The sequence below is a fragment of the Leptodactylus fuscus genome, chromosome 5 (assembly GCF_031893055.1).
Source record: "Leptodactylus fuscus isolate aLepFus1 chromosome 5, aLepFus1.hap2, whole genome shotgun sequence".
NCBI lineage: Eukaryota > Metazoa > Chordata > Amphibia > Anura > Leptodactylidae > Leptodactylus > Leptodactylus fuscus.
In genome coordinates, this window is record NC_134269.1 from 128,786,464 (window position 1) to 128,805,110 (window position 18,647).

At 43.4% G+C, this 18,647-nt stretch overlaps 1 pseudogene; it reads right to left on the bottom strand.

Moving 5' to 3' along the window:
• Positions 1 to 377: 377 nt before the first annotated feature.
• Positions 378 to 487, bottom strand: LOC142205148 (5S ribosomal RNA; annotated as a pseudogene).
• Between the last annotated feature and the right edge of the window lie 18,160 nt (positions 488 to 18,647).

Consider the following 18,647-nt stretch of genomic DNA (forward strand, 5'->3'; position numbering starts at 1 on the left):
GGGCCACTCCTACGGTATTAGCTGGCATCTACTATTCGTAACTCCTCATAATCGCCGATAAATCTACGGTCCATTGGTCTCAATTATTTAAAGACACACTATAATTTGTGTCTATTGCTCCAATAGTACGGGCAGCCGGTCTTACGGTTCACGCCTTTGGGAACACGTATGCATATTGGCCCCTGCCAACCCGTATAGTCTCATTCGTAGTGTAAACAGCATCACAGCATACACTCTATCCAAACTATCATAAATGCCCTTACCATTGTTTTTGTGCATATATGTAAAACACAAAATAGAATGACCCGAGTGTCACCATTACTCATTCTTAGAATACATAGGCAGCCACGCAATAGTACACCCCTCATCGCTCAATAAGCCTACAGCACCTGGTATTCCCAGGCGGTCTCCCATCCAAGTACTAACCAGGCCCGACCCTGCTTAGCTTCACGAGATCAGGCGTGTTCAGGGTGGTGTGGCCGTAGGCAGAAGATGAGTTCAAGAGGAATGACTACAGATTTGCCTGCTTATATCGCATAAGTATAAAGAATAATAAAGAATAAACATGCATATGTATATATCTCTCCTCCGTTGTCCTGTCATTATTTGGATGCATAGATGGCGACGCAGCAACATCGCAATCATGCACCCCTCACCGCTCAATAAGGATGAGTTCAGGAGGAATGACTACACCTATACCTGCTCATATCATATATGTATAAGGAATAAACATGGTCATTATTTGGATACATAGATGGCGATGCAGCAACATGAATCTATCTACTCATGAGAATCGATTGAGAAGGAGTGGCTAGAGATGTCCACTCATATCACCTATGCATATCAAGTATATGTCCATCCTGCGTATTAGTCTTCATCACTGATGGCTGTCGATGTCACCTTACATCATTTGTAAGGGCTACCCACAAAGGAGTGAAGAAGGGAGTATTTGTAGGGGAAAAGGGGAGAGGGGGAAAAAAAAAGGGGGAAAAAGGGGGGAGGGGTCTAGTACCCTCTCATTCTTTTCAAAATTTGCCCCAATCCCTCAATTGTGTTGTATATCCACCTCTTATACCGACCCCTCACTATACTAACCCATATTAACCCCTTCTGGAGATACCTTCCCCTCTCCATTTTACAAAAATGGGAGGAATGATAAGTTGTCATTTAAGCCCTTGGGTCTAACACAGTTAAACCTAAAAATCCACTGCGCTTCTTTGCGCAAAATCATTTTGTCCCAGTCACCTCTTCTCTCATTTTTCATGATTTAGGGTGGGAGCATGGGTGAGTGTTTATCCCTACCCCCACCCTTTGTTTGGTTTTTATTGTATGTCTAAAGGGAACAAGTTCCTATTTTTAGTCAGACTATTAAAAGTTATGTTTTAGTACATTTTTGTTCCAGGAGTACCAGTTTATGTGTTACGAATATATATCAAACAGCCTGTTTCTTCTGTGTTTGAGGATTCAGTAGCAAGGAAGATTCACAAAATGGGAGAGAAATCCAATGCAATTTGTGCCTTGTTCAATTATGTTCTAAGTCTAAGTGATTGAGGGACATCCTTGCAAGATGCACTTGAATGATTTGAAAAGAAAGCAAATATAATAGATAAAACACATTTTCGACCATTTCATACCATTATGGTATATCATTGTAACAAAGTACTGTGAGATTTTGTAGATGGAAGTGTACAATATAAAAAAATATCCCATGTATTGCAACATTTACTGAACCTAACTGAGCATATCAAGTCACTTTTAGAGATGGATGAACCTCTGGTGATTCGTTTTGTTTCCAGTTTGGGCGTTTTGGCTAAAAGTTTTGTTGTGGGCCTAATTTATTTAGATAGACCCCAGAGTATAATAGGTGGAAGTGTAAAAAAATAACTAATATTTCTAGTCATCTCTTCTGGGTCTCTTTGCAGTATCTGACACTGGCCGACGCTAAAGGGGTGGATTTTGACAGCGGAATCCACGTCATAATCCGCCCCTTTCAATGGTGGTCTATGGAGACCACTAGCTTTCCGATAGCGGAAAAAAAGAAGTGAGCTGCCCTTTCTTCAGGTGGAAGCCATGGCGCGCTGAGCCGCGGCTTCCGCCTGGCGGCAGCACCCACCGATGTTGGCTCATTCATTTGAGCCGGCTGCGGAGGGGAAAGCCACGACCGCGATGGTTGTGGCAGGCGGGTTTTGACCCAAGAGTGACGCGGCTCGCCACCCCACGTGTGAATGAGCCCTTAAAAATCTCAGTACTGCTTGCTGCTATTGCCATGGTTGCCATGCCGACATATGAAGCTTTTTGCAGCTATCAGAACTCTGAGACCCTGAACCAATCAGCAGCTGAGGAGGGCGATTTAAAGTCTGTTCTGAACTCCCCATGTGCCAGCTATTAGATAATTGTTACTAGTTAGACTCCAGAGCTCTATTCATACCTGTTTGCTGTACAACTGTACTACTGTACTACTGTTTGTATATGCTGTATATCCTACTAATCCTACTAATATTATAAATGTGAAAGTTTGGATGAACAGATTTGAATGAAATTCGGCCCAGAGATAGATTGCAACCTCGATTAAATTTAGTCTACTTTTTATCCCGGTAAATGACATGACTTCGCGAATGTAATGAATTTATTTTCACATACTATATTACACTGCTCCTGCAGCAGCCTTAGCTAAGGTCCCAGGGCTGTTATCTCTCTGTGTAAACACACGTTAACCCTCAATGGTTTGTGTACACACATTTGCATATTATCTGATCTGCTCCACCTAGTGCAGACAAACTGACATGGGCAAATACCTTTAATCCAAATTGGCAGTTTGTCAATTTTAAACATGCCTGGAAAAAGAAAATCTAATTTATCGCAAACAACATGAGCTATGAAGGAAGCCAGAAGTCAACAGAGTTCTCCTCAAGCGGAGCTGAGGGGGATCATCGACGCCATCAACACATGCATTATATGGAGTCCCAGCGTGCTGCTGAGATGCCGGAATAATCACGGGCACAGCGCGAGGAATGAATTCAGCAACAAGCCAGCTTGAGAGCTGCCAAAATGCTGGCGCATGTGGATCATCAACGCCAACAACACACTCATTATATGGCATCCCAGCGAGCTGCTGAGATGCTGGAACAATTCTGGGTACAGTGCGAGGAATGCGTTATGTGACAGGCCAACTTGACAGCTGTCGAAACGCCGGAGCAGGTGGATTATCAACACCAACAACACGCTCATTAAATGGTTTCTCAGCAAGCTGCTGAGATATCGGAACAATCACAGGCACGGTGTGAGGAACAAGTTCAGCAGCAGGACAGCTTCCAGCTGCTGAAACGCCGGAGTAGGCAAACCATTGACGGCAGCAATTTGCTGAATATAGGTGATTCATCCACTCCAACAACCCGCAGACGAAGTCGTGGGAAGAGGCTAGTATTCTCTAAATAGAACGTCTGATTAAAGATTGGAAACATTCTGACCAACTTGCCCTCACATGGTTACCTTGGATGTCCTTAATGATCGACCCAGGCTTCCAGACTTGGTTGGGCAGTACCACCTCAGGTAATCTGCCCAGCCAAAAGACCCACCTGATCTCTTTCCCTCAAAATACTAATTTCCTGCCCTTTCCCATGCCTTGGTTGAACTTGATGGACATATGTCTTTTTTCCAACTGTACTAACTATGTAACTTTATAATGACTCCTCTCTAATTGGTTTGCTGCAATCCTCCTCTGGTTTTCCTTCTCCAAGGATACTGTGTCAATCTTTATGACACAGACAACATAATGGAGAACAAATTTAAAGAACCATGACAACTCACTTACAGTATATGAAGGAATTTGCTGACTCCCCCCACCCACCATCCCCGTATCACAGGGGGCTAACTATGTATTCCGTACTCCCTTTGATAGCATTATCAATCTATACTATAGAGTTTTCTTCCGCTTCTTTTTAACATATGCAAAACACTTTAATTGATGCAAATTAAAAATAATGTATTCCTGATGAAGAAGAACCGGCTGAAGCATGTTCCTTGTGTACTGCAGTATGGCTCAATATTGCTCTTACTAGGTCAACCCAAGGGGTACAAAGGGAATGTGGACTCCATCTCCCATCACTTAGGTAGGTAATCTTGGTGTTACTTTTTTTTTTTCCTGCAATTTTAATAGGTTTTGCTCTCCACCTTGTCATTTACACTTATAGAGCAGAATAAAAAAAACAATGTATAATAATGTATAACAATAAATAACTTATGCAGCAGGATGTTTTAGAGGAGCAATAAATGAGTCACTATGTCCTACAAGAAAGGGTAAGGACATGTTATTAAAAATGGTGCTAGCTGCTTGGCCTCCAGCACAAGAATTTAACATGTAGGCTGACTACACAAGGAGGCGAAGCAGAGCTGGAAGTTTAAAAACAAAGGGTTTGGACATATATTGGTGAAACCTTCAGCTTACAGATTCTGTACCTGGCACCTATACTCCTCTGTCTGCACTTATCTAGCATATTTGTTTGGGTTTTTATGCACGTGAGACTACTGGTAGCACCAAAAGGAGAAAACGAGCTGCATGAATTTATCTGATATGCTACTCACTATGTTGCAGTGACTAAGATCCCAGAAGATTGCATATTATATGAAATACGCATGTTGGGATTATGTTTTTTCCTATTAGCTACCTTTCTCTCTTCTTAATGTAGGGTGTTGTGTATGGTCTGCATTACACAGGGACAGGTTCCAGTTGGGTTCCCATGTTATTTAGGGCTGGGGCTCCGAGTGAGGCTTGCATGGTGTGTACAAGGCCCAATTTGCCAGGGCCTTATAGGTTCAGTAACTATCATTTGATTATGGCAGTTATTTCTCCTCTACACCTGTACCTTTGAGGAATATTACAATGTATCCTATCCTATCCTACTAATATTATAAATGTGAACGTTTGTGTGTTTGGATGTTTGTGTGTTTGTTCCTCAATCAGGCAAAAAAGGCTGAACGGATTTGAATGAAATGTGGCACATAGATAGGTTGTAACCTTGATTAAAGGGGTATTCCCACCTCACATACTCATCAGTTTTTACTGCTGTAAAATCTTCTTTCTTCCTGGTTTCTTGCATCATTTGGTGGGCGGGGTTTCACAGGCAACCTGCCATTTAGCCCCACCCCCAAATTCATGTGTAGCTCCACCCACCCATATTGGACTATGAAGTACAGGCAGCAGCAACTCCATTCTGTGTTACATACAGAGACTGCCTGTCTCTGCCATAATGAACACAATTGAATTAGCTAGCCTGATAACTGGGAGAACAGAAGAAATGAAAGCAGCTCCTCTATCTGAGTGCAGGACCTAGGTCACGTGGTGTAGACACAGGATTAGCTAGAAACACAGGCTCGCTCCCTGCACTTAGCCCCTCCTCCCTCCCCCCTGAGAGCAGCAGATACATCACTTGACTCATGAGCAGCTAAGTCAGGGCTGTGGCCACAAAGAATTGAATAAAGTAAGATAATGAACAAACAAAGTAGTTTTGCTGAAGCAGTGTATATAGGAAAAGTCTTACATCCACATTAACAAGCAGTATACACTCACCGGACACTTTATTAGGTACACCTGTCCAACTGCTCGTTAACACTTAATTTCTAATCAGCCAATCACATGGCGGCAACTCAGTGCATTTAGGCATGTAGACATGGTCAAGACAATCTCCTGCAGTTCAAACCGAGCATCAGTATGGGGAAGAAAGGTGATTTGAGTGCCTTTGAACGTGGCATGGTTGTTGGTGCCAGAAGGGCTGGTCTGAGTATTTCAGAAACTGCTGATCTACTGGGATTTTCACGCACAACCATCTCTAGGGTTTACAGAGAATGGTCCAAAAAAGAAAAAACATCCAGTGAGCGGCAGTTCTGTGGGCGGAAATGCGTTGTTGATGCCAGAGGTCAGAGGAGAATGGCCAGACTGGTTCGAGCTGATAGAAAGGCAACAGTGACTTAAATAGCCACCCGTTACAACCAAGGTAGCCAGAAGAGCATCTCTGAACGCACAGTACGTCGAACTTTGAGGCAGATGGGCTACAGCAGCAGAAGACCACACCGGGTGCCACTCCTTTCAGCTAAGAACAGGAAACTGAGGCTACAATTTGCACAAGCTCATCGAAATTGGACAATTGAAGATTGGAAAAACGTTGCCTGGTCTGATGAGTCTCGATTTCTGCTGCGACATTCGGATGGTAGGGTCAGAATTTGACGTCAACAACATGAAAGCATGGATCCATCCTGCCTTGTATCAACGGTTCAGGCTGGTGGTGGTGGTGTCATGGTGTGGGGAATATTTTCTTGGCACTCTTTGGGCCCCTTGGTACCAATTGAGCATCGTTGCAACGCCAAAGCCTACCTGAGTATTGTTGCTGACCATGTCCATCCCTTTATGACCACAATGTACCCAACATCTGATGGCTACTTTCAGCAGGATAATGCGCCATGTCATAAAGCTGGAATCATCTCAGACTGGTTTCTTGAACATGACAATGAGTTCACTGTACTCCAATGGCCTCCACAGTCACCAGATCTCAATCCAATAGAGCATCTTTGGGATGTGGTGGAACGGGAGATTCGCATCATGGATGTGCAGCCGACAAATCTGCGGCAACTGTGTGATGCCATCATGTCAATATGGACCAAAATCTCTGAGGAATGCTTCCAGCACCTTGTTGAATCTATGCCACAAAGAATTGAGGCAATTCTGAAGGCAAAAGGGGGTCCAACCCATTACTAGCATGGTGTACCTAATAAAGTGGCCAGTGAGTGTAGATAGGATCCTTGTGATGGGACAACCCCTTTACAACAAAGGCTACTTTTTATCCCAGTAAATAACATGGCTTCATGACTGTTATGAATTTATAGTATGTTCACATACTATATTACACTGCTCTTATCTCAGCTTCTGAGAAAGCCAGCACTGTTATCTCTATGTGTAAACACACGCTAACGCTCTGTGGTTTGTGTTCATGCATTTGCATATTATTTGATCTGTCCAGGCCCTGCTGACAAACTGACATGGGCAAACACCTTTAATCCAAATTGCTAGTTTGCCAATTTTTAACATGGCTGGAAAAAGAAAATCAAATTTGTCGCAAACAAGGAAAGCTATGAAGGTAGCCAGAAGTCACAGAGCTCTCATCAACACCAACAACACGCTCATTATATGGCGTCCCAGCGAGCTGCTGAGATGCCGGAACAATCACGTGCACAGCTTGAGGAATGAGTTCAGTGGCAGGCCAGCTTGACAGCTGCCAAAACGCCGGAGCAGGATGATCATCAATGCCAACAACACGCTCATTATATGATGTTCCAGCAGGGTGCTGAGATGCCGGAACAATCACAGGTACAGTGCAAGAACCAAGTTCAGTGACCAACCAGCTTGAGAGCTGCCAAAATGCCAGAGCATGCAGATCATCAGCGCCAACAACACACTCATTATATGATGTCCCAGAGAGCTGCTGAGATACCAGAACAATCATGGGCACAGCGCGAGGAACGAGTTCAGCAGCAGGACAGCTTGACAGCTTTCAAAATGCCAGAGCAGGAGGATCATCAACACCAACAACACACTCATTCTATGGCGTCCCAGCGAGCTGCTGAGATGCCGGAACAATCACAGGCACGATGTGAGGAACAAGGTCAGCAGCAGGAAAGCTTGAGAGCTGCCAAAATGCCAGATCAGCCAAACCATTAACGGCAGTGATTTACTGAATATAGGCGGATCATCGATGCCAACAACCCGTCGCGGGCAGAAGCTAGTATCTCGTATTCTGGATCTCTTTACCTCAAGAACCGCCAAGATTGTGTATTTTTTTTATATACGTTGAGCCTAGAGCTACTGATCAGTGTATTAGGGATACCTATTTGCCTTTGTAGCCTGGATCATTTTAGAGTAAGCATTTATTGGCTCTTTTTGAGCATTTTTTGACATCTATGGTGTTTTTATGATATTTACTATGAAATGTTATGTTTTAGCATTAATTAATCCCTGATTAATCTCTAATGCGTCCAACAAATTGATCAGGGTCACATCGCCAATCCAATCATGTATGTCACTTAGCATTTTGTGAGTTAGACCATATGAGGATAAACCCATCCTTCATGGTTTACATTATGGGGACATTACGTTTAAATATTGCTGTCTACAATCCTACAACTGTAAGTTATTTTAGTATAACCAGTTGATCTATTTAGAATTCTCCAACAGTAAGTGCTAACTGCTACAGTGAGTGCAAACTATAGAAATATTAGCTCTCTCCTCACATCTACTGTCTGGGCTGTTAGAGATGGTCATTGTACTCAAGTACAACAGCTTCTTTAGGAGTGCTGAGTCTTAAGCATCTCCTCAAAAGGGGGTTACCAGAGAGGTGGGAAGCAGGGGCCATTTTCAGTGCGTCATGGAGGGGACAATCTAATCCTCTTTGCCATTGCATCTGCTCTGGCAGTTTTGCTCTACAAATCAAAAGGCATCACATTAATTAAAGTTCCCTTTTCTTTCATTTTTATTCAACTCCTGAAATGTGAGCGGTATGCACAAAGAGGTTTCAGCCCACTTTAGACACAAATATCTAGCAGAAGGGTATGCACTTTGATTTGTTGTCTGGTTTCCGCTTACTATTCTCCCCCATCCTCTACTTCTGAATTCTTTAGAGCAGGACCTCCTTCTTTAGCAAAGTGCAGTACATTCAGGCAGCCTTACAAAACAAAGCATTCAGCTCTTGGTCAGCAACAAGCTCATCTTTGTTCATGTAGGCCTATTAAGGAAAAAAGGCCAATTTTATGCAGGTTTCTATGCTCTCTACTACAAAGACATTTATCTGTATGCAAGCTCTTTGGCAGACTCCCTTTACACCATGAGATCATCTTTTTCCAGATTCCGTCATGTCGCTCAAAATCATAAAGTGTTAAATATAAGGATTTAATTCTATCAGGCAGATGCTTACATTCTTTCATACTCCATGTTCAGGGCAACAATGAAAGAAATAAACCTGCATTTCCTTTAGGAGGAACGCAGTCCCTTGTCATGCATCTGCAGTTGTGTAGCTATTCAAGGAGGAAAAGCATCTCATTCATCTTACTGGGAGGTGGGTGATGCTCCAGCGATCACCCTTGAGGTTTGCAGATTGCTGTGCTGAAATATAATTGATCATTTAATGTCTTTCAATCAGGCAGTGGTTAAGATGCTGCATATTAATTGTGCTGTCTAGATAAAGAGACACCTTTCAGTAGCACCGGATGAAAGTAAATCAAATGAATGGAAAGAGATTTCCCAGCTTTAGTTATATTTTAGATACATACAGTAGCTGGGGAAAAAAAGTACCAGATTAGTGCTGCCTACATGAAAGAGTTATCAAAGGCAAGCAGTCACATTTATGGTCTGTTTGAGACATCAAAGTAGTAATACAGGAAATACTTCTAATAAACAAGGAAAAAACAGCAGTGGCTCCAGCCGCCATTTTTCTATAGTTATATATGTGAATGCATCTGACTATGTGATCCTTTGTGGTGGCACAGTTATGCTATGATATGGTCTCAAAGGGAGTCTATCACTACCAAAAGTTGCTTCTAAACTTATACTTTTGTAGGGGCTGTTAGTGACATAATGAATATACCTTTTTTTGTCAAAGTGCAATATTGCTGTCAAGAAATGGGCGGCATTTCTAGTCTTAATGAGACAGGAAGGGTGGGAGGAGCTAGTAATGGGCGGGATTGCTAGTCTTAGTAAGACAGGGAGGGTGAGAGGAGCTAAACTTAGTGAGACAGTGGCATTTTATAACAGAATGATAGAGGAGGGGGCCTGAGTGAAAGGGAACTAGTGTATTAGCTACACAGGAAGCTTCAGAGCAGGAAGCTAACAAGAGTAAACAAAGGCAGAGGATGTAGCAGCTGCCAGAGACACCCAGAAATCACTCCAAACAGTGGCGTAACTACCGTGGTAGCGGCTGTCACAGGGCCCGGGACATTAGGGGCCCGGCAACAGCCGCTACCCCTGCGGGTTTTTTTTTCCTTAATAGGCTCCTTAATATCCCCACACCCTCAAGGGCCTCATACCTTCCCTACCATAAGTAGAAGATCGGCAGTAGATGTAGTGCTGCAGATGCTTCTTGTAAAAGCTTCCGCACACAGCAGCTTCCTGTTCCGCCCCTCCCCTCCTCAGTATCGGAGTGTGAAGGAAGACATCCTGTGCGATGTATCTGCTCTCTTCACTGCTAGACAGAGCTGCACAGCCACATAATATGTATAGATGTGTATATGTTTTTACATTATGTGTCTTATATACTGTGTGAGTCCTGTATGTGTGTAGATAGGTGTATGTATATGTTGTATATGAATGTATGTGTGTGACTAGATGAGTATATGTGTAAGTATATACAGCATATCAATGTCTGTGTATCTAGCTAGCTATCTTCTATCTATCTATCTATCTATCTATCTATCTATCTATCTATCTATCTATCTATCTATCTCCTATCTGTCTATCTGTCTGTATTTGCTTCTATACATGTCTACCATTATACATACTAGAATTGTATTTTATAATGTGATGTTTAGGCCCAGTTCACAACTGTGTTAAGGTTTACATTCGTGAAGTCTGCTTAGGACCCCCAAACAGAAACCTATACGCATTAAAAAGCGGTTACTTTCAGGGTCTCCAATTATTATACTCTGGGGTCTGAAAAGACCCCAGAGTATAGTAATTGTTCATGGGTGTTCATTATGGGGCATAATGGTGTGTTTAGGGGCCACTATGGGGCATAATGGTGTATGCAGGGGCCACTATGGGGCATAATAGAGCCGCAGGAATGCGGTGGAGGTCAGTCGGTCGAGGTCTTTAGTGAAGCCACACAGGACAGTGTGGTTATGTTACACAGAAAGAGCAAGCTACTGGGAATGGAGACTGATGGAAAATAAGGAGGAAAGAAGAGACAGTATGTGTGAGCAAGACGGGGGAACTGGGGGCATATGTGGGTGCAGTTAAACTGAAGGCAGTTGGAGGGGGGACATTAAACTAGGGGGCAGATGGAGGGTGACATTAAACTGGGGCAACTGGAGGGGGACATTACCTGTGGTCAACTGGAGGAGGGTATTAAACCATGAGGGAAGCTGGGGGGTGACATATCTGCCTCTAGTTGCCCCCAGTTTAATGTCCCCCTCCTACTACCCCCACTGTTTAATGTCCCACTCCAGCTTCCCCAGTTAAATGTCCCCCTCTAGTTTCTGCTTGTTAAAACTGGGGCTTGAGGAGAGGGCCTTAATACTGTGGGACATTTGTAGGAGAACATTATAATGTGGGGGTGTATAATGTTAGGGTGACTGTAGGAGCATTATACTGTGTGGAGGCACATAGAAAAATTGATGAGAATGGGCGGAGTCAACACAGAAGTGGGTGGAGCTAAATTTGCCATGGCGTGCATAGCCCTCTAGAACTGTTTCAATTTCTCATGTGGCCCCATGGAAAATTAATTGCTTACCCCTACATTAAATAGACATATCACAGTTAAAGGGATTTTATCATTAAAAAAGACGTTTCAAGCTAAAAGCACGTAGGAATAGCCTTTATATTAAACGTCTGCGCTGCCGCTTTGAATTTTTCTTCATTCTAAGAGCCCAGGGGGCATTCAGTCATATTACCAAAGTGCCGAAAATTCAGCACCTAGCAATGCAGTCTACCTTTACAATCTAGTCATTTTAACATTTAAACATTAACATTTTATCGGACTGTTCATTAAAATTGATGCATTTGATTGTGAAATATGAACACAAAAAATTGTTTTCAGTCAAGAAAGATATGCACGACTTAATGCAACAATTGGAACCTATTAAAACTTCACAAGCCTTCAAGAATGCTAATGAAAGTATTAACAAAAAAATTGAAAAATTGGAATCCCAAGTGATGGCTACCAAAAAAAGAAAATTTTCACGTGACATGAATGACTATTCTACGGGCTCAGTGTATGAAATTCGACACTTTCAAAGACCATCTACACCTAGATCTATTTTAAAAAAACGTTCTTCCACACGAGAATTTAGACATAAAGTGTCATTCTCTAGTGACATGGACTCGGATAATTCACAGCTATATAAGAGTGATGTCTCCTCTAACAGTTCAACGGATTATGCAGAATTCACACCGGGCGGCTTTCGTAATAGTCACAGGTCAAAAAACGGGGATGCCGGGCTGGAATCAAGCACCGAAAAAGACCAAGGAAAGAAATATTGGACCGAGCATATCAAAGGAAGGTCTAAATTCCATATCACCCGGCGCTGACATTTTTCAGGATGTCATGAACCTATCTTCAGTTGAGCTAACTACTGACCAAATGAAGGTTCTTTCAAAAGGACTTAAATTCGTCCCGACATCCAATTTTGATATTTTCCAGACATTACAGGATGTAAATAGATTCATCTGACTACTGACTGTCAAGAAACACTTTTTTGATAAGGACAGGCTGTATGATTTAGATCAAGCACAAGTCTTTCCTAGTGTGAATAGCAGCAATGCTTGTAATGAATTTACAGGTCTCGAGTTTACAGAACAAGTAGCGGTGCTACAATTGTTAAATTTATCTTATCAGAACAACCAGGGTCCCTTCAAGGATATTCACACGATATTCATTCTATTAAAACTGATAACCCTACCTTCTACTTAAGGGGTTAAGTCTCACAGTTCTGTCTATAATCTCTTTCAGCAAAGTGTTGAGAGAGATTTGAACAATGTAAAGGAAACTCTAAAAGATAAAAATTTACATCACAATTTAAGTACATCAGAGAGACAGGCTCTGCAAGAATTAAGGAATAATTATCAGATAACCATCAAGATGGCAGACAAGGGGGGAAGTTGGTTATGAATTCGTGTGACTATAGAGATGCATGTATGTTATTGTTAAATTATGAAAAAACTGACAGTTTTAGAGGAGGATCCAACTGTAGCTTTCAATCAGGTGTTAGAAAATTTGGTTAAGGAAGGTGTGAGCTTGGGAATCATTCCTGAATCCAAACAGCAATTTTTGATCAATAAGTTTCCCATCACCCCGATATTCCACGGGTTGCCTAAAACTCATAATTCAGTCTTTCCTCCACCTTTGCGTCCTATAATAGCTAGTATTGATTCTTACAGTGAAAAATTATGCACTTGGGTGGACGATCTTCTGCAGCCGTTCGTTTGAAGGATTCCAGGCTATATTAAAGACTCGAAGGAGTTACTCAAAACATTTGATGGTTTTTCCTGGGGTCCTTCGGACTCATGGCTTTCATGCGATATAAATTCTTTGTATTCCAGTATACCTTATGATTGTGCCGTGGTGGCACTGTCTTATCATCTGTACCGTTATAGTTCTTATACCCCCGATTTATGTGAGTTTATTATTCAGGTCGTTGAATTTTTGTTGAAGCATAATTTTTTTATGTTTGATTCTAGTTTTTTTTTTTTTTCAGATCTGTAGGGCCCCTATGGGTACCCCCTTCTCCCCCTCATTAGCCAATCTTTTCTTATCTTGGTGGGAGGAGTCCTTTTTCTTAATTTTTAAATTGGTATGGGCGCTACATACCAATGTTTTTAGATTACCTTAATATAAATAATTTAAATCTGTCTTTTACTCATAATTCTTGTAAAGATAAAATTAATTTTCTCGATTTGCAGTTGACTGGCAGTGTCACCAAACATCCCTTTACCGCAAATCCACAGCGGGTAGTGCCACATGGTTGGCCTCTAGTTGCCACCCAAGGCATACGGTCAAATCTGTCCCAGAAGGGGAATTATTTCGGACAAGACGTGCGTGCTCAGAGGAAGAAGACTATAATTTACAGGTAGACTATACCCTTAAAAGACTTAAAGATCATGGGTATCCCCAGTGCACATTAGATAGGGCAAAACATATTATCTCTAAGAAGAATTGTGCAAGTCTATTGGAAGACAAAGATTTAATGCTGAATGATAATACACCAGTATACTTTTCAACCCGATATAGAATCCGATTTAATCAAATAATTCAAATTATTAAAGGGGCTCTATCAGCAAAATCATGCTGATAGAGCCCCACATATGCGTGAATAGCCTTTAAAAAGGCTATTCAGGCACCGTAAAACTTATATTAAACTACCCCCCAGTTTTAAAATAATAACCTAAAAAAGAATGTGCTCTACTTACCGAACATGCACGCTGGGCGGGCATTCAGGGTGCGCCGTCTTCTTCATCCACGCCTCTTCTTCCTCCGATGTCCTCCGGTCCCGTCCTCCTCCGGCGCTCGCGAACGGACTTTGAAAAAAAAATGACCTGGGCGCATGGGCAGTAGCATGTGGCTTCTACTACGGCTACTGCGCATGCGCCCAGGTCATTTTTTTTTTTTTATCAAAGTCCGTTCGCGAGCGTCGGAGGAGGACGGGACCGGAGGACATCGGAGGAAGAAGAGGCGTGGATGAAGATGAAGACACACCCTGAATGCCCGCCCAGCGTGCACGTTCGGTAAGTAGAGTACATTCTTTTTTAGGTTATTATTTTAAAACTGGGGGGTAGTTTAATATAAGTTTTACGGTGCCTGAATAGCCTTTTTAAAGGCTATTCACGCATATGTGGGGCTCTATCAGCATGATTTTGCTGATAGAGCCCCTTTAAGAAAAAATTACCAATGTTTGAATCTGACCCCCAGACAAGGGAAATTTTGAAAACTGGCATTAGGTTTGTCTCTAGTAAGGGTAAGTCATTGGCAGATATTCTTTCACCCAGTATGTTTGTCTCCAAAAAAGAATGGTTAAAACATTCGGGTTTTTATGGATGTGGCTACAATAGGTGTGCAGACATCTGGGGCATTATCATACAGGCCCAAAGCCTTATGGTAGCAGTAGCAGCCTGTTGCCAAACAGGCCCAAAGCCTGTGCTGGGGCATTATCATACAGGCCCAAAGCCTTATGGTAACAGTAGCAGCCAGTTGCCATACAGGCCCAAAGCCTGTGCTAGCAGTAACAGGCTATTACTACTACCACAGGCTTTGGGCCTATATGGTAATATCCCAGAGCACGTGACGTCTGGGATGTTACCATATAGGCCTGAAGCCGGTTAGGATTAACATCGGATCCCGGAGAGGTGAGTAAAACAGTTTATTATTTTCTCTCACCTCCCCTAGGGCTCCGATTATTATACTTGGGGGTCTAAAAAGACCCCCGAATATAATAATCGCGGCAGTGGGATCACGGCTGGGGCTCGGGCCTACTCACTGCCGGCCTCCGCGGCCTATAGTATAAGGTGACGCGGGGTCAGCAGTGAGCAGGCACGGGGAGGTTAGTAAATAGGCCGAAACCTGCTGGGAATACTTCAGCAGGTAGCCGCCTATTATAAAACAAACAAACATTAAGTTCTCATACTTACCGACCTCGCACTGCTGCTCCCGCTACCGTCGCTGCTCATCTTCTGCCTCCACTGCTCATCTCCTCCCGTGGCTGCTTGTCTTCTCCCGCGGCTGCTCCTGCGTCTCAGCGTAGGGGGCGTGATGACGCCACCTGTGCTGAGACGCAGTAAGACGTCATCGACACATGCCGGATGCGGGCCTGAGCTAACGTGGCCACATCACCCGGCGTGTCATGTAGCCGGGGGAGGGGGCCAAGACTTGAGCGGAGGCACGCTGCAGCTGACTCAATACGGTCAAGTCAATTACCATATTGACTGGGGTGGTAATTTAACTGGTCCGCAGTAAAAGTCATCTGTGGGAGGCCGCTGGAACAGCGCTGCTGCCGATAGGTGGTCAGTGAGGCAGCGCTGTCTCCAGGGCTTATACTCGAGTATATATGGTAATTGAGTTAATTTCTTGAATATTGGGTGGGGTTTGTTGAAGTGTTTATATACGGTTCCAAGTTGGTATCATTCATGCTATGACTAAGAGACCGCAATGTAGGTTTCGAAACGCGTAGGCTTTTCCTGTCTTGTCATCCTGGATTCATGCTGTAAGATTTTTCATTTTGTCATGAAGTAAAAGTTATATTTTATTCTTAATGAATTTTAGGCATGCTGGATGTTTTTATTCAATTTTACATTTACAATCTCCTGTGATGTAATGGATCACTAAAGAGCTTACTGAATTCCAGCATGGTACTGTAATAGAATGACGATGTTGTAACAAGTAAGTTCATGAAGTTTCTTCCCTCCCAGGTATTCAATGTTTAACTATGAGTGGCATAATTGAAAAGTGGAAGCGTTTAGGAACCACCACAACTCAGCCACAGAGTGACAGACTATGTAATATTACAGAGCAGAGTAACACATGGCTGCACCACCAGAATCTGGAGCAGTGGAAACGTGGTCTGTAGAGAGACAGGTCACACGTCTCTATCTTGCAGTCTGATGGAGGAGTCTCAGTTTAGCAAATGCCAGGAGACCATTGTACTAACTGTAATTGTAAGGATTGGAGTCAGGGTCAGGCAGTGCAAAGTGACACAGCTGGGAAAGCAACACTGTGCAACTAATGACAAAAGGGGTCGCAGGCCCTGCAGCTATAACTATGCTGTAATATCTGAGATGAGGCAGACCAATGCACTTCCTAATTGAAGTGCGCCTACCACGGCTCCTAACCTTCTATCCGGCGGCTAGGATAAGGGGAGAGGAGGCCCTGAAAGTCCTAGGCACTGGAGTCATGGGGTCACACCTAAACAGAAAGCACAGTGTAAATGTAATGCAAAACAAAAGACTAAACAGCATGAAACCAGGGAGGACCACAAGTCCCAGCAAGACACAGAAGAGAAGGCGAGGTCAGACGAGCAAGAGGTCAAGCCAGGAGATATAATAAAAGGTACCAAATCAAAAGACAAGGGATAGTCAAAAATACAAGCCGGGTCTAAAAACCAAGAAATATATGGAATACAAACAGACAGGGAATCAGACTGAGCAGGGGGACCAGGAAACCCAAAGTGAATGGCTGGCAAGGATCCATGCCTGGGTGGGCATTAAATAGCAGCAGAGAAAAAACACACCTGATGGCTAACGGCATGGAGACTGAGAGCAAGGAAAAGATTAACCCTTAATGACCTAAGCACACCCAATAGAACTCCTAACACGTCTCCCAGGGAGACGCCGCGCAGCAAGGAGACCGCGGCGACTCCGTATCCTGACAGTAATGTTTTGATGAAGGAGGGATAATGATATGGATTTGTTTTTCAGGGGTTGACTTAAGCCCCTTAGTTTCAGTGAAACCTTAATTCTTCAGGATAGCAAAATATTTTGGAAAATTATATGCTTCCACATTGTGGGAACAGTTTGAGGAATGTCCCTTTCTGTTCCAGGATAATTGTGTCCAAGTCTCCTCCAGAGTATAGTAAGTGTTGGCCCATGAAAGGTGATTAAAATTAAAACAGTCATAATAGCCTTTCCTCACCTCTATACTGTGGTCCCCGGGCAACCTCTTCAGGCCTCTGGCTGATGTCACGCGACTCGGGGTCACCAATGAGGCCTGTGATTGGACCACAGTGTTCACGTGGGCTGTGCCAACGTGATGATGCTGGATCCCCTCAGAGTTTAGCTCAAAATAAACCAAAAGGGCCCAACCTCACAAATATTCATTAAAAGAAATCTTGTGAGATTTGTCCATCTCTAGCATAAAGCCTTCTCAGAGGAGTGAAAGCTGTTTTAGCTGTAACTCCATAGGTATACATATGGAATTAAAGTGGGATCTCATAAAAGCTTCAGTAGGTGTAATGTGAAGATGTCCCAATGCTTTTGTCCATAAAGTATCTAAATGTTAGGTCCTGTTCACACAGAGTTAACGTGCGCGCATTCTGACACATATACACATGTCAGAGTGTGAGCACTCAAAACAGATCCCATTCATTTCACTGTGTCGGCTTACGGGCGCTACACATTGAAATCAATGGGAGGCGTTTAGTCTTCACACGGATAACACTCGGCGCATTTTGCCACAAATTACACATGTAAAAATACACATGTAAAATGTAGTAAGCCTTTGAGTTTAATGGCTTTTTTTTTTTGTTTCGTATAACGTGCATAATTTTACGGGCGCAAGATTATGCGAGCAAAATTACGTGCGTTATACGCCCGTAAGCCGACACATTGAAATGAATGGGATTTGTTTTGAGCGCTCACACTCTGACACATGTATACGTGTCAGAATGCGTGCGCGTTAACTCCGTGTGAACGGGTCCTTAAAGGGGTTGTCCCACGTCGCATACTTACCAGTCTTCGTTTCTGTGAATTCTTCTGTCTTCCGGCTTTGTCTCGTCATTGTTGGGCAGGGTCACATATGCAAAGCCAAGCGGCGAGATGCCGCCGGCCCTGCGTGCGCGCTCATAGACCAGTCTAGCCTTCACAGTGCAAACACAGACTTTTCGCATTGTGAAGGCTAGACTGGTGTATGAGCGTGCACGCAGGGCCGGCGGCATCTCGCCGCTTGGCTTTGCATATGTGACCCCGGAGCGGAATAACAGCATCGCTTCTGCCGCTGCTGGCTTCACGCAGGGCAGAAGCATAGCAATGTTGCTGGCTTCACCTGTGCCGGCGTCTAACTGTCCCCGGCATCCGCCTCTCTATTACAGCGGATGCTGGGGAGTGTTAGACGCCGGCACAGGTGAAGCCAGCAACATCGCTATGCTTCTGCCCTGCATGAAGCCAGCAGCGGCAGAAGCGATGCTGTTAT